The following is a 22476-nucleotide window of genomic DNA, read 5'->3' on the forward strand; positions in this document are numbered from 1 at the left end:
ACCCTCAACGTCGCAAAGACAAAGGAGTTGATAGTGGACTTCCAGAGGTGCAGAGAAGTACACACCCCCATCACCATCAACGGCGCTGCTGTGGAGAGAGTGAGCAGCTTCCGGTTCCTTGGAGTACATCTGGCTGAGGATCTTACGTGGTCAGTACACACAAACAAAACAGTGAAGAAGGCGCAGCAGCGCCTCTTCTTTCTCAGGAGACTGAAAAGATTCGGCATGAGCCCCCGCATCCTCAGGACCTTCTATCACTGTGCCATTGAGAGCATCCTCACTGGATGCATCACCACCTGGTATGGCAACAGCACCGCCTACAACTGCAAAGCTCTCCAGCGAGTAGTGCGGTGCTCTGAACGGATAGTTGGAGGTGAGCTTCCCTCCCTCCAAGACATCTACAGGAAGCGCTGCCTGAGGAAAGCGGGGAGGATCATCAAGGACTCCAGTCACCCCAGCCATAAACTGTTCAGACTACTTCCATCAGGAAGGAGGTTCTGCAGCATCTGGTCCCGTACCAGCAGACTGAGAGACAGCTTCTTCCACCAGGCCATCAGACTGCTGAACACGTCATAGACACCTCAGCTTCACTACTGGAACTTCAACATTATGCACTCCACACTGTACAGTAATGCCACTGTTTTGCACATATTCAACTCTGTATATTTTATATATTGTTTACTCTATTTAATTTGTAAAATATGTGTGTACACACACACACACACACACACACACACACAAAAATATTTAGTATACACATCCAGAAATGCATACACTATTATATATTGTACATATATTTATTAGTTTCAGATGTAGCCATTATTGTATTTTGCACAACTCTGTTGCTTGTGAAGCTCGCACACAAGATTTTCACTCACATGTGCTGTACCTGCACATGTGATGTGACAATAAAAGTGATTTGATTTGATTTGATAATAGATACAAAAGTGGATGTCTCTCCCCCTCCCTTTTGCTTTTTTTCAGAATGATTTATGAATGGAACCCACTTGACCAGAAACACCTAAATCCAGTCGGGGTTTAATAGACTATAACCCTTTCATCTTATGTATTGTTTTCTTATTTGCTTATTCTTATTTTTTTTTTAAATTTGCTCTCCAATCACGTTCCTGCTCCGGATATTACCCCGTGTCGGGTTCTCCCCGTTGGCCCGCGACAGCCTCAAGACTCCCTCACGGGCCCCACTTCCCTAGTAACTAAACAGTCTTTGTTTTGGTTTCTTTTGCTTTTTTTTTTTTTTTTAAATCCCTATTCCATTGATTTTTTTTCACTTTCATTCAGGCAGATGGGTCACCTAAGTAACACCCAGAGTGGTACAAACCAATGAGCTCCTGGGGGTGGGACTTAGCTCCCACCTCCGGGATCTTCATTAACACACCTGTCCATTCTCTGCTGTGACTCCCTCTGATGAAGCAGCAGCAGGAGGCTGCGAAACGTAAGGGAAAGAGGTTGTATTGGGCCCAAACGGAGCCTTTTTTTGATCAAATTATTGGTCTCAAAGGGTGGAATGTTAATTCTAACCCTCTGGACTTTTAGGAATTGATTTTATTGGACTTCTTTTTGTCTGAAATTTGCTTTTTAAGCTTTTTAAATTTGTTAATAAACATTTGGGTTTTTTTAGTATGTCAGTGAGGCCTTACCTTTTAGAGAAGTCTGCTTGAGCCCCACTTTTGTTGGTTGGAGGCCAGAAGCTGTGGGCCAGAGCCCCCCTTTTTTGTCCTCCTTTTGATAAGGGACAGGACTCCACCTGCAGACAGAGCGTTTTGGACCTCTTTCACCCAGACAATACACGGATACAGCACCTGGAGTAAAAGAACTGCTGGAGACCCAGGGTGGAGTGAACTTAAAGCCCAAACACAGGTAAGCCTCGGTAACTGACTATGGGTCTTTCCAACAGGTTCCAGCGGGCCCAATTCAGCCTTCCAGCGGAGGTTAGAGGGAACCCAGCTGCCAAGAAACACCATAACAACATTCAGAGAGGGAGGGGGGACAAACAGGTCCAGAGCGTGACAGTTATTCTGGATACCAACCATTAAATATAAATATTAGACGGGTAGCAAAATGCTATTTCAAATTAATGCAGGCCATACATCATAAAATTATTATTGATAGAGCTATTTTGACCCAAACTCCCCCTAAGGGAATGACAAGACAGATATCAAAACTCACAGCGTTCATCAGACCTTCCTCCCCCACGGAGGAACTTAGGGAGGCAGTGAGCAGGAACACACAGACATGGCTACAAAATAGCCTTCTCATATTGCAGGAACATTACGCTAAGATTGTTGTAGATTATCATTATACAACATGGGACGATACAGCTTTTCAGGTCGCGGCCAATTGGATGACAAAGCGCTATAAAGCCAGGTTAGCTGCAGGCACGTTGGAGGCAGCTAGATCTTTGCTTACTGAACACTTGGAAGACTCAGACATCTCTGCTCCCTCACAGTCTGTGGAATCTTTTGAAGAAGAGACGGCAGAGGAATTAGACTTAGAGAGCGAGGAGGAATTCCCACCTCTGAGCCAAGTAAATAGATTAAATCAAACATCCCTGTACCCTGAAGTTCAGGTCACGAGGAATCCTACCGTTCAGGACTCGCAATCGACCCCTCTAATAGATGACCCTGCGCCATTACCAGAGTTTAATAACACCAGGAACGTCTCGCCAAACCGGGTTCTCTCCTGTCGTTCCTGATAACAACCAACAGGTGACTGGATCCATTCAGGGTCCAGAACCGACAGGTGCAAGGCTTCCTGTGCTATCGCGCCCTCCTCACGAGCCTCTTTGTCCCCTCTCGACTTCACGCCCAGTGTTGGGACCAGGGGAGGGGGAGAGACCTGGGGGATTTAAGGTCAGGCCTGTGATCCCTCAAATAGATGAGGATTTTGTTCAGTCTACAACAAATTGGAAAAAACCCATGAATAAAGCAAACAGGAGCGAGGTACAAATCAGACCTGAGTCACAGAAAAAACTGATTACAACTAAATCCCACTCATTCCATCTGACTAAAAATGTGCACTCTAATGTCTCAGTGTTCCAGGCTAGCCCAGAGATACAAATCTGCAGTGAGGGGTCTCAAGTGACCAACAACACCTATTCTTCTGCTGCCAGGGCCATAGCTGATGATGCAGGGGCGCCCCCTGGGGGAGCACAAAGCATGGAATTAAACTCCATAAGTGAAAGGAGTGTAAGCGGCCGAACAAACCTGGTGGGAAATAACTCTAACATGATGATGAGTGGGTCTGTCAACCACAGTGTGGCTAAACACAAAGGTATAGAGACCTCATCTGAGCCCAAAAATGACCACCTGGCCGCTCCTCCAACTAACCTGGCTCCTCCCAGGGTCTCGCTCCTGTAACAACAAAGAACGGACAAGAGAGACAAGTAGTCACAGAGGATCAACAGGTTGTTAATCAGTGTCGTCCGACAAAGCTCGTAAGGGCAGAAAAATCACAGACTGGGCGTTCTGTGGGACTCGACCAATCTGGCTCTTAGGGGACTCTAATTTGAACCACATACCGGTTTACAATAATGACAATATACAAATCGACAGTTATCCAGGGGCCTCGTTCTACCATTTTCTTCAGATTTTGGAAAAGACGCCGGTCTATCCAAATACCAAACTAGTAGTCTTATCAATAGGAATTAATAATAGGGACCAGGATGTGGATAAAACCTCCATTAAACAATTAAGAATGCTTTACAAAAAGGCACAATCTGTCTTCCCGAATGCCGATGTGTTCTTTCCCCTCATTAATTTCTTGTTTTTGCTCCCGAAAGAACAGCAGCAGAATTTGACCAGCATTAACAACTTTGAACTGTAGAGAATATTACTGCAATGTTGATTTGCTATCCGTTACTTCTAGTGTGAGAATAAAATTATTCTTACTGCAGGAGTGGTAATAGGAGGTCTTTAGGAGAACATTGTGTTCTCCTAAAGCTGAGAACACCATGAGAACACCATGTTCCTAGCAGACGTTGTAATAGGCAACGTCTGCTAGGCAACACCAGCAGATGTTGCCTATTACACGAGATGTATTGGCAGACATGCAGGCCCACTCACCTACTGCAGAAAAGCAGTTGTGGCTTACAAGAGGAGCGAGCTTGCAGGATGGTGTTTGTCTGTGTGATAAACCAATACTGCCTAGGAATTTGTATAAGACTGCTGCTATTTTGAGACATGGGCTGTGCCGTGTCTCCACAGGAGGGATGATGGAAGCAGTGGAGCAACATTTTTATACTCTAGGATTTAATACCTTTTCAAAAAAAAAAAAAAAAAAAAAAAAATTGTAGGTCATGTATGATATGTTGCAAACACAATTCTCAAGGTAATTTGAGAATTAAGAGAGGGAAATTCCCCAGACCCAGTCACCCATTACAAGTTATTCACGTGGACTTTATAGAGCTGTCCAACTGTAATAACGATAAGTACTGTTTAGTGATAGTGTGCCCTTTATCAAAGTGGGTAGAAATTTTCCCAACTAGGAAAGCCAATGCCATTTCAGTCGCCAAAGCAATATGTAAGAATATCATCCCAGAACATGGGATTCCAGAGACCATTTATAGTGATAATGGTCCACACTTTGAAAATGAAGTGATTGGATTAATAGCACAGCATCTAGGGATAATATTAAAACATCATTGTTCATATCACCCACAGAGTGCAGGGTTCGTAGAGAGAACTAATGGCACAGTAAAGCTAAGACTTAGGAAAACAATGGAAGAGACAGGCAGAACATGGTTAGACTGTATAGAATTAGTTAAGATGCACATGAGGATTACTCCAACAGAGAACAGTCTGACTCTTTGAGATTATATATGGTAGACCATTTAGAGTTACAGTTTTCTGTAGTGATGACAGAAAAGCAGAAGAGGAGAACACATTAGCAGATTGGATGCTTAAAATGTTTAAAAGCAAAGTCATGAGAACAAATGATCTGCCAGATAATTCTGTTTCTCCACAGGAACAGAGCCTGATGCCTGGGTGCTGATAAAGGCCATAAAGAGGAAGTGCTGGTCCAGTCCACAGTGGGAAGGTCCTTATCAGGTGCTGCTGACAATGCCCACAGCAGTGAAGATTGCTGAAAGAAACACTACATCAAGCGCACTGCAAGAAGACAGAGCAAACCACACCCAGTACCCGCATGGGTTTTCAACCAACTACTGGTGGCAGTTTATGAACACAACCGCTCACATAAACAAGACCAATTGTTATGCTTGTGATGCCACTGTCTACACATTCTTCTGACTGTGGCCATATAGCATCACTGAGTGAGACAGTTTGTTTGTTTGCTTTAGCAACACACTGAGTAAAACATACTTGGAACACTGCCAACTTTTCAACTCCCCTGAACGGGAAGATTGATTCACCAGTAGCTGGGAAGGTGAATTGCTCTGGTAAGACAGATCTGCTGACCTGGCCCCAAGTATCTGATCCACTGCCGGACATACTGCTAAACAAACTGGAAGCAGGCCAGTTACCCATGTGTATCAAGGGCAATGGGTCAGCCCAAGTTGGGGATTTTCCATGGCATTTATGCAACGTCACCTATTCTTTTTGCCCTCGTTTGAACAGAATTAAGTGCCTGACGTGTTTGATGAATGCCAGGTGTGCGAGTGATGAAATTCAACGAGTAGCAGACTGTGCATTTGACCCCTCGTACCAAATGACACTTACTGAGGGATGACAGAATGTGACCAAATGCTCAACGATCACCTAAAGGTACGAGGGTGTTAGCAGATTGGTACTTATGTGGACATATGGCTTACCCATCTTTACCAGCAAAATGGGGTGGTCTATGTGCACTCGTGAAATTGTCTGATCATGTTTTCTTCATGGAGAGAATTTAACATCATCCAGGATCAAAGACAAAGAGAGACGTACAGGGCTCACGGATTTAAGTGAGGTCCCCTGGAAGTTTTGAATCTGGGGACCCGGAGCCAAGTTCTTACAAGGATTGTTCCCATGGATTAGGATTGGGAAAGCTGGAACTTATGTAGAAATCAACAGATATGCACTACTGAGACACATAAATTGGACCCAGACCCTTGGAACAGCCTTAGCAGAGGAGCAAAAGGCCATAAGGACAATGGTATTGCAAAATAGACTGACTTTGGACTTGATAACTGCATCGCAAGGAGGAGTATGCAAATTGATGGGAAACATGTTGTACCACAAGGCTGGATGGCTTGGTTAATGTCTGGTCCTTGGTGGCATCTAATTTTGAAAAATATTAACTCCCGTTTTTGGACTGTTGACATTGACTTGTTTTTGTATAGGATGCATTTTACCGTGTATAAGATCAATGCTAACTAAAATAATCAATAAATGTATTAGGAATCATGTACTTTTACAATGTAAAACGACAGAAGCCTCTGTATAAATGACACCTGCGCTGAAAATGGTACGCAAGAGGTGCATGGCTAAGGATATACTACACAGGAATAATTTTGAGCATAAAAACAAAATAGGAGGGAAATGTCAAAGTGAATTGTTAAATGTTGTCATTTTTATGCTCACTATCTCTACATTATTTTAACTCTGTGATGAAAGGAATTCCTTTGTCCCCCTCCACAGCCTCTCGAGGTTCGGGGGGGGGGGGGGGGGCTGTAATGTTTTATCACAAGCACATCTTTGTGACTGTTTGTTTGGTAAGCTTCCTGCCCTTTTTATGGCTTCACTGTGTTATCCAGGGTGAACCATACATTGGGTGTGAGGGAGGTTACCCTCTTTAACACACACACACACACACACACACACACGGGAGGTACTTTGTATTGTTTATTGTGAACGTTTTCAATAAAAAGGCAGTGAGAGGATGCCGTCGTCGGGGTCATTCGTAATGAGATTCAAAGTGCGTTTCTGAGATACCGACGAGGCCTCCCTTGCAAGTAAAACGATTGCCTGCTGTTGCCTTGTTTTTCTTTCACGGGAAGATGGACTGAGGACGGAGAATTGATGCATAGACAAAAGCCAATACCAGGAAGTCACATGCTCGACTTGATGAAGTTTTTAGCAAGCTCTTGGACAAGTGTGAAGCCAACAGGCTGGCGTTCACTTGCACGAACTCTGGCGGACCTAAAAATACCCCTGTCCACTATTGGAAACTTGTCGGTCAGAAGGGAAATAGCAGCGCTAAAAGATTCAAGAGAAACAGGAGAATAATCATAAAAACCTGGACCTCCATCTTCATCTAATGAAATCGCCAGCCAGTGAGTTCCAGGTTTGTTCCTTGGATCTGTATTTATGATCATATATGTAGGCCGTTTAAACGAGCGTTTGAGTAATGTTAATAATTCATCTTCTGCATATACTCTGAAAAAACTGTCACCAACTAGCAGCCTCATGATACTCTACAATTGATGATTGTTCAAGCTTCATTTAAAAAAAAAAAAAAAAAGCTGAAACCTGTCAGTAATATCAACGAAAACTTCTTTTGGAATTTATCTCGAGAATTGAATCATAACATGCATAAACGATCAGTGTCGTGGTGTGAGGCAGCAGCACTGTGAAGCGCATTTCAAGTCTCAACTTGCCATTTATCATCGGTGACAACGCTTGGCTGTCATCTGAAGGGTTCATATTGAACACAAACAGTGTAAATCCTTGTTCAAACTCCTGTCTGTCAATGCACAAGGACAGATCTTTCAGGTTTCTCCCGGTAGCAGTGTACAGGCTGTAAAACTCTTACGGAGTGATTCTCAGCAAAATTGGGTTGAAACGCTTTGGCTGGTATTTGCTTACTCTCATGACACAAAGCCAAAAACTCTAAATTGTGATGCTGGAAATAAATGGGGGAATAAATCATATCGAACTGTAAAAGCCTTATGGTTAACCCTGCCTATCACTAGATAGCGGGGCAGTGAACCCAGAAACAGATTCTCATGATGTGATATCCGCGAATTCTCGGGTATTGAAAATGTTTTTACATTAATCCGGGAGATGGGACACAATGCCTGGGCTTGCATGAGAACGGATGCGGAAGCAGGGGACACCGTGACTTTTCTTATGAACAATAACGTGCCCAGAATATTGAGATGGTAATTGGCATTTTGAGGCGCCATGAGGCTAAAAGCATCGCTGGCTCTCGTGAGCTTAACCCTCAAATCATTGAGCAGTAATCTTTCACAGAAGAGAGAAAAAAAATAAAAAAATAATGTCAGAGTGTAACGGGTGTTGTGGGATTTCTCTTTAATGTATTGTCCTTTAATGTATTGTCTTGATGAAATGCTTTCATGTTACTTAGTTTAGTACATCTGGTTCACACCTCATTCACGCCGGAAAACGGACTGTGAGAAACTGGTGAATGTCTCCCAGGAGACGGACGCTCACACAGGAAGACTTGACCCCAGAGTGGGGGAGATTCACACAGGTGATTCTTCCTGTTTAGAGCCAAGGTGTGAACTGCAACTATAAAAGCCTTTTGTTCTGCAACTGTGTTTAAAAAGGACTTGAGTGGTTCATTGTCAGACTATTTTCAGTGCCCCCTGACTGACGTCCCTCCTTATGCATGAGATAGCTGAAATAAAGGTGTTGTTACAACTCATCGTGTCTGCAGGCTTTGGTAATTAAAATTTCCACAACACGGGCCCAACACATGAAACTCGTGAACGCTTGCCAGCTCTCCGGACTAATCCTCAGTTAGGGCCGTTATTGACAACATGGGAGTCATGGGCACCAGCAGTATCTTTTCAAAACAGACCTGCGCTAAATTGAGTTTTCAGACTTTCCTCCGAGTTATTTAAATATGTCTCAATTATAACCCTATACGGGTGAGTTGAGCTGGCTTGTGAAATCAGTCTGTCGCCCAATGTCACGTCACATTGGGAGAAAATGGTGTTTAAAGGGTAATTTATAATTCCAACATTAATGTCTGCATCAATATCACTACCGTCTGGGTTTGTTATTTTCAGCCTTAAACTCAGTGTGGCATTTAAATCCAGGTAATGCAACCCGTTTCCAGGCACATAAGATTCCAGAGGTCCCCGATCAGTGAGCGCTGTTACTGGTAACATTTCTGAACAACAATTGTCTCGATTTAAAACGCAAAGAGTCAGCGGTGCTGTAAACTGATCCAATTGCATTCGCTTGGGCATTCGTGAAGTAAAGACATTCTTGTTCTTAGTTTTTTTTGTGTTTTTTTTTTAAGAAAATATCTTGCTTAGACTTGTGTCCTGTACGTCTGATGGTTTTACCCCGGAAATGTAGCTTCACTATCGTACCGTAGGTAAAGTTTACAGGCTCATTGTGATCGGTTTTCATTTCAATATGATATTTTAGATGTGTTTGCAAGCAACAGGAATGTAGTCTGGTTTCGTAAAACAGTGTGATAATATCTCCATAATTGCCCTCTATTTTGACAGTGCGCAGCAGGGGCGAGTAGCTATCACCGACGAGCTGTAGCGCTGCTATATCAGAATAACAGAACAGGTGATAACACCCAGCCTCTATATCTGCAGGATATGAGGCAAATTTGCGCTGGAATCGCTGCAGGACACCAAGCATAGATAGATGTGAATTCAAACTTTAACAATTGGTGATATTTTAGATAAATATCCGAGTTGATACGCCTAAGGCAGGCTTCAACCTCTGATCTCAGCGTGTTAGCGTCCTCATCAAAACCGGCGCGCATTTTCGTCTTAACCACATCATCAGGCCTCTGCTCATCATCACTCTTTTTCCTCCATTCAAAATAAGCCTTATCATTCGGGAGACTAAGCCATGTGTAGGGATATGAAATTTCAGTGAGAGCCATTGAGATGGTGGGCCAAATCAACACGGACGCAGCTACTGGTATTATTTTTTTAAATACATTCAAACTTGCGTTTGATGGTAGCGTGACATAAAAGCCTTGCGATCTGACAGTCATGCTGACCCCGTTACCAAGGTGAGAGTGAGGTCCGGAGTTTGTTACGTGAGGTTTCTAAGCTCACAGGCTTTAACACAGCTATTAAACTTTTCAGGCCAGTTCCTACATTTCACCAGGAAATAAACCCGTCCACTCTGTTTACGTTTTAAGAGAATTTTGTCTGTGATAGAGCTTATCCTTGACAAGACCGATTTTCTGCAGCTCATGCTCGTAAAAACTACAGGTAATTTCTTCCCCATCGTAAGCTTTGATTTTATAAACAGGAGGTTCTCTAGGTATGAATTGGTCAATAGTAAATATCTCACCCGTGAAGGTTTGCTCATACCGCTTATCAAACACACCTCTAACTTTGGACAGCCTCACGTGATCTCCCTTTTTAAATTTCATGGCCTTTTTTCTACAAGGAATAGAAGTAGTGCCATATAGGTTTTGGAAATACTAACGTTGTGTTGTCTGAATTAACTTCATTCGGGGCCTAACAGCTTTTTGCTGTTGTAGTAGAATTGTCTCGTTCCAGCAGTGGGTCTGTCGAGCTCGACAGACCCAACAACTGCAATAGTTACACCCTTTCACACCAACTCTAATGTTGCGGTCTATTGTCGTGAAATTTATAATTACGTCTGTCAACCCTGGATATTTATTATTTGGTAAGTTGTATATATTGTGCTATTCCATATCTTAACATATTGTAATATTAATAGTGTAGTCTGCTTTTGTTAATGTTATTCTACTGGAGCAACTGTAACCCACATAATCTCTCTAGGGAATAAAGTATTCTGATATTAGAGATGCATAATTGAAATGAAAAGCATATGGAGCAATGTGTCATGCCTTGAAGCTGGTAGGAAGTGACTCCATGTGAGAATATTGGACAAACATCTCCGTTGGGGGGTGTGCATACCCTGTGAAAATGTTTTTAGTCTTTTAAAATAAAAAAAAAAAAAAAAGGGAAATCTCAAAGTGAGACAGATTTGTGCCAACGCTGCGTGAGCTGATTGTTCAGAGCGAATGACAGAAACTTACAAATCGATGTAGCTCTACCCTTCATTGTGCTAAAAGTGTCCTCATTGGTAAGACCACAAGTAATGAAATAAAATAACTTTACATACATTTTTAGTCTGTGTATATGGTCCTTCCCCTGGCTTTGTTAGCCTTTGTCAGTTATGCAGACGGTGGTTTTTAAAATGGTTATCAAACAAGAACCACTTTAGACGAGTTTTGTGTGTGTGGTTCTGCTGCAGCCGTTACCACCAGACCCTGGAGTGATGACAGCAGTGTCACTGGCAGGTGTACATCATCTGTGATCCAGGTCGCATGTGGGGCGATTAGGAACCAGTGACACCTGCAAGATGAGGCCTGACACTCCTTAGATTTGCCACATGCTCAACTGCCACCTTAATATGCAGTCAAGGTCTAGAGTCTGGCTCATGAGCTACTAAATTTTAGATTCAGGTGTGTTGCAGCTGGGACACGTAAAAGTTTCGGGACACCCGCCCTCTGGCTTTAAAATGCTTGTATTAGAGAGGAAAGCACCAGAGCTTGTGGCCCTGCATGGAGCACAGATGCCAAGTTAGTATTAACCCCAATTCTTTTGTCCCCATGATAGAACAGAAACCCCACTCAGTGTGTTAAAATATTGATATTTCTTTTTATTCAATCTTCCTGAAGAGCGAGACCCTGCACAGCCCAAACGCCAGTTGCAGGATCTCTAACATTAGCATCTCAACATGTCTTATATGGTGTTATTTCTGTACCTTACACGTCACAGTTTCAAACACTGCTTATATGGAAAGTTCCTCTTTTCTGTGTCTTATCTATTAATATGCCTGTGCACTAAAACTTCCTGTTTTTCAGTCTGGCTGAGCACTTAACAGTTTAATGAGCAGATACACATTAAAAAAATATTTCTTTTGTCCTTAACATTGGCAATGTTTGATGGGACGAGCTGGAGTAGATGCCATCCGCTTTAAATGTTATCAAAAATGGGAGTTACTAGTAAAACAAGCAGCTTGTTTTAATGTTGTATAGTGGCAGCGTTAGTGTTGAGATTATGTTTTTATCTTTAAGGCTAATGGCTCACTATGTCACATTTGTGTCTTGTCTTTTACGGCATAGCGTATTGTAAAATCGTCCTGATTCACTCTGATGCTGGCAGACAAACTTTAGGAAGCCGTGTGAGTCTTTACACCCTTGCTAATTATGGACGGGCAGATTATTTTTTTTCCTTTTGGGAAAACACCAGCTATCAGTTTGCAGATGGGGAGGAAGTAAGCCTAAAGACCCAAAGCAACAGCAAGACCCAGCAGGCACAACAACCTACTGAAGACTGAGGGCGAGAGAAGCCACACTAAATACACCGGCTCCAGGAGGCGGGATAACAATGCACAGGTGAACCCAACCAAGACAATAACGAGGGCCTCCCTGCAAAGGAGGGAAATAAAAATCACAGAAAGCCACACGAGAAACTCACCTTGGAAAAAAAACAACAAAACTAAACAGAAAGGAAATCTGAAAAAACAGGATGCTGAGAGGGGAAACACTGGTGACCTGGTGTAGATACATCACAGCAAGTTACAACATAGATGCAAAACATCCACAAGTCTTTATCCTTGCTCCCATCATCTAATGTTTTTGACTCACACTGAGGATAACAAGGCTCAGGTGGGTCCAAAAGGGAAAAGGAACAAAGGAGGGAAAGTCCCAAAAGCCCCTTCAGGATAAAAAAAAACAAAAAACATGCAGGGTTAAGAATAGATTAATAAAAAATATATTAATAAATGACTTCCGCTGCTCTTTCACTGTGTGTACATGAAAACTGAGTGGTGTTTGTTTCTCTTCACATCTTTAATTAGTGGGTCCAAATCTGAGAGCCTGAAGTGAAGTGAGATTTTCAGGTCTGGAGATTCAATGCTTTAGTTCCTGCTGAATATTCTTAATGCTCAGCTGGACAATAACATGTCCTTTTAATATGTATGTATCTAGTGTTCTTTGTTTTTGTTTCTTCTTTAGTTTTTTCTATTGTAGCTATTTCACATCTTATTTTGAAGGTTAGTGCTTGCCCCGCCCTCATTAGCATCACATGTGTGATTGCCTTCACCTGTTCGCGGTTGGTTCCCTGATGGTTTATAGGTCTGTCCTTTGGGAGTGCTTCAGTTTGTCCTTCTCATGCTCATGGTTATGTCTGACTCCACTCTAGAGCCTTGTCACTGCCTCCTTTTGACGCTCAGTCTCTGTCTCCCATCACAGGTCTAGCTAGAGGGGAATATTGTGAACTATCTTGGGGCTATGCATGCTGCAGTGTTTTGCATGGTAACCTGCTTTTCCTGATCAGTCAAGATGGGTTTACTAGAACTTGAAACACTACAGGAAAACCATCAAGGCTGCAGCAAAACCATGCAATGAGCTCTTGATCTTGTTGAATAATCTCTAAAGACAAAATACTGCAGTTTGCAACTGAATTGGTTTAGTTTGCAATTCTAGGTGATTTGTCTAATAGAATAAACTGATAAATAAGTGAAAGACATGTGCATGTAGATGGGGGCACTTCAAACTAGCTTACATTCAGAGTTTGGCTAGATCTTTAAATCAAATTTATGATCTGACATGCTGGATGATTAATGCTTCCTGGTGCACATTTAGAGGAAATGTGAAAATGAAATCCTAATGCTGATGAAGCAGATCATGTTCCTCAGAGCTAAAGAAAATTCTGCTCAAACTCTGCAGTTACTTTGCTCCCATAAAGGGACCTTATTTTGTCCCATGGCGTCTACCAGTGGAAGATGGTCATGTCAGAATCAGAACGTGTTCCTGTGCACACGGCTCTAAACAGTGCTTTAGGTTCCCCCGCCCACCTTTGAGCTGGTGTCAGAACATTCATAAAAACTAATAATAGATCTGCTGCTCTAACCTTCAGTTTGAGTTGGTCAAAATCTTGAAGGAAGTGGAGCTCAAACATTTATTTTAAACTATCAAACATGCAAACCTGCTCTGAAGCCAAAGCACAAATGGAGAGACAGAGAAACGAGTCCAAAATGAGGAATTGGATCACTTTGGTCTAATACCTGGAGAAGCTATATTTAAGCAAGGCAGGGCTAAACTTGTTACATGTCTGCTTGTTTCCTTAACTGGTGTAATTCTTATCTCGGCTCCTGATGTAAGGACAGAACAACCGAAATCCTTGCCCCTGTTGTGTCGGTCAAGATTATATTGATGGGGACTCCTGACAGACATGTCCACAGAGCTGCTGCTTTTCAGCTCATCTTCATTTTAGGAACGAGTGAATTTCAGGAAGGACGATGAACGGAGCCATCAAACCCCAACCTGACTCTAATTCCAGTTGAATCATTTAGTTTTTGTTAATGGTGTTTTTGTGATTATACTAAAAGTTTTAAAGAGTACAGGGTTAAAACAACGACTTGTTCAACATGTTGATTTTCAGAGGGGCCGTGGGAGGTGGCCCTGAGAAACGTAACCCACGTGGTTTCCTCTGGAATCCGTTTGCAGGTTTTCCCTCTAGCTGTAACACAGCACAAAGCATCAGGGAGGGTTAGACGGATGTTTTGAGATCACAGATTTGATTTGAATCAGCAGAGGGCCACAGCTGGAGAGGTTTCTTCCAATTGATCCCAATATTCTTCATTCTTCGTGATCATCAGTCATGAGCAGGCTGGGGACACTGAGCCTGAAAGCAGGGCTGATGGTCAGAAAGGTCCTGGTATTAATATTTAGCGCAAAGAACCAGTAAGTGTCCACCAGATTAGTGAATGATAAAAATTAACAATGAGAAGTGTCCATAGAAGCATTACACCAACATTGCTATGGAGCCTAAGAGTCCAAGTATATGCTTCTGCTTCTATTTATTTTTTTGAATAGTTCGGTCATAAACTGACATGAGTGAAGAAGCAGAAACGTCTCACACTGTTACATGAGTTCAGCTCAGGTGTCTGAGCTGTTTATACTGCAAAGCTCCGCTAAAGATCAATCGCTCATTCTTTAGTCATTCAACTAAAAGTCTGTCAAAGTTAATTTTATCTGAGACGACCGATACAAGACGCTAAATTTCATGGTTTTCCCAAACGTATGAAAGGAAACTAATATAAACACGACTGGTAACTTACCATTCTTCTTATATTCTGATGCTTTTATCACTGGTGAGAAATAATCCAAATGTGTTTGAGTCTTGCAGTTTTTATTAAAAAACAGTGACAGCCTTCAGCCAGCCTTTCCTTTTACACTGGGACTTCATCCATGCAGTGGAATGTTGTAAGTCTGTAGCACGATTCCCAATCACTACCATTGTGTCATTTAATCCATTAAATGTTGGGAGTTTGGTGAGTGGATTTGAAAATGTTTAACCAGAGGAGTATTCGATCTGTCTGCCCCAATGCTATATAAATGCTGTTTCAGTCTCTCCACAAGGGTCTGACCCGTTTCACCGACATACATTAACGAACACTGTTCGCAAACAATGCGATAAACTATATTTCTACTGTTGGGTGTAAAATTATCCAAAATTGGAGCTCCCGCACCACCATGTGGGTTAAACAGGTATTGTATTGCATTTAAGAAATGCTGATCTAAGCCTCGCGTCCTCCCCTGTCGGTGGCCTCCGAGCCTGGTTCTGACCAACATATCTTTTAGGTTTTTGTTTTTTCCTGTTGGCCACTATTATTCTACAGTTCTGAAAGGGGGATAAATCAGTTAGAAATCTATTAAAGTTCATTTTGAAGGCCCTGTTCAAGGACAAATATAAGGTAGAATACATTGTGATCAGAGGCAAAATTTCCTTATCCTCCTCTGTCCCGCCCTGTCCCTGACTAGCTACTCGGGGTGAGGTAATCTCTCCCTCCCTGGAACCCAATTCCGATAGGGTCTTACTCTTAATGGTTCTCAGGAATCTTTTTGAGTACCCCCTTCGTCTAAGGCTCTGAAACAGGACCATAATGGACTTCTGGAGGTCTATTTCACGGGAGAAGATTCTAAGGAATCTGATGATCTGCGATTTCACAATTCCCCTGAATGTATGTTTGGGGTGATAACTCGCTTTGTGGAGAAGTGCATGGCTTAAAGTACACCCGAGTAAGTATTCTCTTCTGCTGCTCATTCAACTGCTCGAAGAAAACTGTTGTGTCCAAAAAGTTGACCTCATTTGCGTTTAATGTATACTTTACTTTAATCGACGCATAATGGTTATTCAACGCACTAATAAATTCGTCGAACTCCTCCCTGCCGTATGACCACGCTCCTATAATGTCGTCCAGAAACCGAAGATAAAAGAGAGGCTTACGTCGGCACTTACTCAACGCACCCGCTTCCCACTTACTCATAGAGGTTGGCGTAAGAGGGAGCATATCTATGCCCCATTGCTGTTCCTTCCACCTGCAGGTACTGATTGCCATTGAACTCAAAGTCATTACACCTCAAGCAAAGGGGGTAGGTCCAAACAAGAAATCTTGCTGTTTCGCGGTGATATATTTTTTATAATATAGCCGATTGATGATGGCATAAATCTGATTCTGGGACGTTTTTTGTAAGCTCTCCCTAATTGGTCTATAATATTTGGTATTTACAAGTTGTCTATGTGCCTCCCATACATACTGTTTGTCCTTGATGACAATTTTGCTGCCCTTATCTGCAGGTTTAATCACAATATTTCTGTTTTCCTTCAGCTCCCTAATTATTTCCCTCTCCTCCTCAGCCCGTCCCGTCCCTCCATCTATGAACGGAAAGAATTGATGAAAGTTATGAATGTCTGACTGTATGAGTTCCCTTACCTCCCCACTAATCTGTTCCCATGTTGGCTCCCAGTGCGACGGTAGGGTGAACTTTGCCTCTGTATTAGCTTTATTTTTGATATTAGTTTGTGAGAAATAATCCATAAGTTTGATTCTCCTGTGATATAAATGAAGATCCCTCCGTAAACCAAGTCTATCATATGATTTTGGAATCGGTATGTAGGTTAATCCCCGTTGCAATAAACACATTTGCTGTTCTGTGGGGCGAAACAGTTCAGATTTAATACATTACAATCCGATTTCCATGATAGATCAATAGACCGTGTCCACCCCTGCCTAGGGTAAGAAGCTACTAAAAATCCAGTTTCACCTGTTTACTCCAGTTCACCAATATGTTCTGGGCTGTTTCTGGTGTCCAGTGGATGTTGTCCCCCACAGTATAACAGCACCACTGACTCAGTTTTCAATCGAAAACAAATGTTCCCAGTAACTCATTGATAGGGGCCTCTGGAATTATGTGCCTGGAAATGGGTTGCACTACCTGGATTTAAATGACGCATTGCTGAGTTTAAGGCTGGAAAATAACAAACACCGATGGCAGTAATATTGCTGCAGACGCTAATGTTGGAATTATAAATTACCCTTTAAATACCATTTTCTCACAATGTGACATGACTCTGGGTGAAAGGTTGATTTCTCAAGCCAGCTCAACTGACAGAGAGAGGGCCATAATCGAACAACGATCACAGCAACAATAAAAAAATGTACATAGTTGTCTCTTATTATATTATATGGACTTTATGTCCTTCAAAGACTTTTTTCATTTAACCCCTTAGGGTGTACAGTGTCTAATTTGGCAATCCAGACCCTCTCAGCCTTCCTCCTCTGCTGAGCTGTCCATCTGGGATTAGCCTCTGTTACCGTGGCCTTGACAGATTCCCAGCCATGTGACAAAGTGTTGTACCAGGTGTGTGTGTGTGTGTGTGTGTGTGTGTGTGTGTGTGTTTTTTCTTAACACATTGTATCTGTGCTGCGTGAATCTGGTCAGGAGTGTGTTGCCTGTCTCACCAACATATTGGATCCTACATTTGCTGCAAGTAATCAAATAAACACAGTTCTTGGAGCGTGGAGTCCCATTACATTGTGAGTGGAATACATTTCCGTTTGAGAGGCTGCACAACCATTTTTGGTGCTTAAGAAATTGCCCCTGGTTTCGAAGTTTGGGCTCAGAGAGAGGTGAGAGTTTTGCCTTAATGAGGAAATCCCTCAGGTTTCTATTCCTCCTAAAGGCAGCAATCACTTTATAATCACCCAGCAATTGGGTTTTCTGGACAAGATCTTGAAAGTGGTTCTTAATTACTCTGATCAATGTGCACGTTGATGGGGCATATGTCACAACCACTGGCAGAATAGGAGCTAAATCAATGGGTTTGGTCTGTAGGAATGATTTCCTAAGGAAAGAGCGACACTACCCTCTAGTGGTGAGAGCTGAAAATGGGATTTTGGTCGCTGCTCTGAAGTCAGTCTGCTGGGTACAAATTCTATGGAATCTTAGCAACTGGGACTTAATTAAACCAGCAAACATATGATTTGGGTGGAAGCTTGTTTTAAACCACAGCGCATGTGTGTCCGTGGGTTTGAAAAATACTTTGATGTCCAACTTGTGGGTGTGTGAAAAATTTGTAAAGTGTGCGTGTTAGTCGCCATAGGGAAATAGTTCCTCTGCATTTAACCCATTCACCCAGTGAAGCAGTGGGCAGCCACAGTCCCCGGTAGGGACGGTACCTTGCTCAGGGGTACCTCAGGGTAGCCGTTCAGTGGAGTCGAACCCCCGACCTTGCGATCATGGGGCCACCACTCTACCTACTGAGCTATCCCTGCCCTACCTTTGGGCCTTTAAAGGTGGTTGTGTCCAAAAAGTGAGTTGTGGTTTTGCTAATTGTGGATTTGAGTTTAATTGAGTCATTATGATCGTTCAGAGTGCTTAGAAACGTTTCAAAATCTCGTTCAGAATGAGGCCATACTCCCCAGATGTCGTCAAGAAACCTGTAGTAATACAGCGGTTTTTTAACATTTTGCTGGCGTCTCCCATTCAGCCATGAATATGTTGGCATATGCAGGGGCAAACTTCTTGCCCATGGCCGTCCCTTTTATTTGCAAAAAGGAGTCCCCGTTGAACTCAAAGTGATTGCTCGTGAGATTAATTTCCTTTTTCTTTCGTTCTTTCTTCTCTTTATCATTGTGTGGATGTAAGTACATGTTTTCCTTGACAGTAAGTCAGCCTGTATTATACAGGTTTAAGGCTTGTGCTTCTGCTAAAGAGAGGTTTATTTTCAGACTGACAAATGCAAAGAACACACAAAGCTCAGGCTATCTAATAACTTCTAAGACAGCCTTTTTTTCTTTCTTTTTTTGATAACTACAACCAATTACACAACTATTATACTTTAGCTGTGAGTGAGTCTGTGTCAACAGGTCTGGTGCTACATACAGGTTGCAGCAAGTGATGCAGTATATCAGAGTTGATCTCTCCTCATACAGTTAACCTTTGCACATTGTTGTGCAGTTTGTGTAGTTTTAGTGGTGTACCTCTCACTTTCAGTTGTAACTTTTGACTAATATACAGCATCAGGAAATATGTTTTAATAAAGCAGCTGTATTATTAGGAAGATCAATGTACTCAGGGATAGCTTTACCACGTACCCTCTATCCCCGTTTTATGATGTCTGTGCAGTACTTACAAAATAGAAAGAGCCTGAAAGAACTGAGATGTTATCTCTGTGCTGGGCCAGCATCACTACAGTGCTAGTCCAGGCTGCACAGAGGTGTTCTCAAAGAGAATATCTGATTAGTCCAGCTATAGCTGACAAACAAATGGATTTGCTGTGTCTAGAAAGTTCTCTAGGGGTGCTACATGGGCTGAGGTACAAAGACACTGCTTTTGTGATGGGGCCAGCGCGAGGCTCGTACACTCGGTCAATTTCACAATGACTCTTCCTCTATCTCTAAATGAATGTACATCCACAAATAATACTTGTGTGTCCTGTTTGTGGGAGGCCGACACGAAACCTGGCCAACACAATAATTTGTGTGAGAGTTAAGAAACTCAACAGGCCTACGAAGCCAAAACACATAATGACAGTCCAACTACGGTAGCCCATAATATAAAGGTCAGTTTATAGGAACGCAAGAGAGAAAGAGGTGTAGAGGGGAGAGAGAGGTGAGATTAATTTCCAATAATTGTAATAATTCTTTTTCTGGCCTTGTCCTGATATTTATGGAAAACATTCCTAATGGAGTTAATTCCCTCCTTAATATCAATATTGGCGTACAGGCTGTCAATAGAGACGAGAAATGATTCAGCGGGTACTTCTATTCGTTTCACCTTTTCAACAAAGTCATAGGTGTCTTTAATGTAGCTGTCATGCTTTGTGGACAAGGGATTTAAGAAAAAGTCCAAGTATTCTGCTGTGTGGTAGGTTTCACTTCCACAGTCAGATACAATGGGACGCCCGGGGGGCACCTGGAATGGTACAGACCACTTTGCCGGGTCTTTGTGGATTTTGGGTAACAAATAAAACAGCCTTCCTCTTGGCTCAGAGGAGCCCAATAAATAGTTTTTTTGTTTCATATTAATGAATTTCTTTTGATATAAGATTATTAATTATTTTCTCCACAATAGGCAGTGTGTCCAAATAGATGGGTTTCTTCAATTTTGAATAGTATGTTGTATCATTCAGTTGTCTGTAGCCCTCCTGTAAATATTGATCTCTGTCCAGGATGACCACAGCACTTCCTTTGTCTGCCGGTTTTATAATTATTTGTTTATTTTCTCTTAGTTCTTTTAGAGCTTTGGTTTCTTCTCCCTTTAAGTTAGGTTTGATGCGGTCAATATGGAAATGATTATGAAAATATTCATAATCAGCTTTCACCAAGGTGGACACCTCCTGTGGAAGCTGACCCAAGGGAGGAGACCAATCAGATTTGGGAGTGAAGGGCTGGGGTTCTGTATCAGACTTATCCCCATAATGAATAGCCAATTTTACCCTTCTGTGGTATTGTTGAATATCATATTTACATTGCAGCAAGAAATTTTTATTGTGGCCTTTTGTGGGAATGAAATTAAGGCCTCTACTTAAAAGGGTCCGCTGAGCAGTGGAAGGCTGAAAGTTTGGACAGATTAACGACACCACTACTCACCCCCTCCCTGTTGGCTGGGTTTATGGGGACACCACATTTACATAGTCACTCCAGTGCTCCAACATACACTTCGCTGTCTTATCAGTCCAATGAACGTTGTCCCTTTCTGTGTGGAACATTGAAGTAGAAAGAGTAGGTATGTGATTGTCCAGGCCTGCAATAAAAGTGTTTAAGCACAGCAGTGTTTCCTGTTCATTCTGGGGCAGAGCTGGGGAGAAGTTAACAATTGGGATGTGGATGTCAGCATCAGGAAACTTTTTTCCTGGGCTGTCTTCAACGCCTTTTTCAGCTCTGACTGGTGTGTTCTTGTCCCTTTGTGATCTGTTGTTTAGGCCACTGGTTCATCGCAGGTTGCTTTTCCCAGCAGGGCCTGTGCATGGCACTGAAAAGGATGGGAGTTTGTTCACATTGGAATCACCAACAATAAGCGATGTTTCCCTGATGCGAAGACTCCAGTCTTGAAGCTTTCTCTGCTTGATGGTCATTAAAATCGGGGTACAGAAGGTGTCCCTACCCCCACACCAATCACAACAGTGAAGGCGGGACCAAACTATGACCCCCCACCCCCACTGGGTGATGGAGCTGATCAAAGGAGCCCAGAGCAATTGATCTGATGTGGTGGCAGAGGCTGTATCAAGACTAATGTAATCTAATAGATAATTTCTATATTGGTTAGAATTAAGATTATTTTTATTTTTCCAGTTCATGAGGACTGTTTTCTTGGCTATGCATAGGGCAGTGAAAACCATATGGGCGATATTCTTTTCTGAAGTGACATTATCTAAGCTGCCCAACAAACACACTAAGGGGGAAGTTGGAATGTTACATTTCAGACACTTTGATAAGTCTTCACATATCTCGCGCCAAAACTTCTGCACTGGTGGACAGAACCAAAGAGCGTGGATATAATTGTCCGGTGAATTGGTTTGGCAGTGTGAGCAGTTGTTGGAAGATGTAAAGCCCATCTTGAACATCCGATGACCTGTATAGTGCACTCTATGTAGTATTTTGTATTGTATTAATTGCAGACTGGGATTTTTAATCAATTTAAAGGTTTTTAAGCAAATCTGAGACCAGAAGTTTTGGTCTAAGCTGACTGATAAATCTGCTTCCCACTTTGCAATAGGAAGGGATATTGATTCATCTAATTTAGAAAGTGTTCTGTATATTTTAGATAATAATTTGGGGGATTTAAGAGTAAGAAAATGTGCCGCACTTAGTGGTGTTTGTAATTCAACTTGACTGAGGTTAAATTTCTTTTTTACTATGGATTTAATTTGTTGATATTCTAAAAACCTTGTCTTGTTGATCCCATATTGTGTAACTAGTCTGTCAAATGGAATAAATTCTGTTCCCTCTAATATATGTTCTAAGTATTTAATTCCTTTACGACTCCATTCTGGGAAATTAATCATATTATTGTTTTGTAATATGTCAGGGTTGTTCCAGATAGGTGTACGTTTGCATGGATTAATGAAGACTCCGTTATTTTTAGAAACTCCCACCATGCTGTCAGAGAGAAGCTGATGTTGATACTTTTAAAGCATTCATGTCTTTTGATGTTTGAGCTAATAAATGGTAGGTCTGAAATCTCTAGATCCTTGCATAGTGCCTGTTCAACATCTAGCCAGGGCTCAACTAAGAAGGTATGTTT

At 42.2% G+C, this 22476-nt stretch overlaps 1 protein-coding gene and 2 long non-coding RNA genes across 3 annotated transcripts in view; 1 reads left to right on the top strand and 2 right to left on the bottom strand.

The window, feature by feature from the left end:
- The window catches only part of LOC120740759, a 288808-nt gene that overhangs the window by 134223 nt on the left and 132109 nt on the right, over nucleotides 1-22476 (bottom strand). The window lies entirely within an intron of this gene.
- On the bottom strand, nucleotides 961-18990 carry LOC120740806. Its single transcript, XR_005697502.1, has 3 exons — nucleotides 18979-18990; nucleotides 8425-8429; nucleotides 961-5907 (listed from the first exon to the last, which is right to left on the bottom strand). It is a non-coding gene; the product is annotated as an uncharacterized LOC120740806 (long non-coding RNA).
- Nucleotides 18491-21037, top strand: LOC120740802. Its single transcript, XR_005697499.1, has 2 exons — nucleotides 18491-18816; nucleotides 19843-21037. It is a non-coding gene; the product is annotated as an uncharacterized LOC120740802 (long non-coding RNA).

Source organism: Simochromis diagramma, unplaced genomic scaffold (assembly GCF_900408965.1).
Source record: "Simochromis diagramma unplaced genomic scaffold, fSimDia1.1 OVJJ01000768.1, whole genome shotgun sequence".
Classification (NCBI taxonomy): Eukaryota; Metazoa; Chordata; class Actinopteri; order Cichliformes; family Cichlidae; genus Simochromis; species Simochromis diagramma.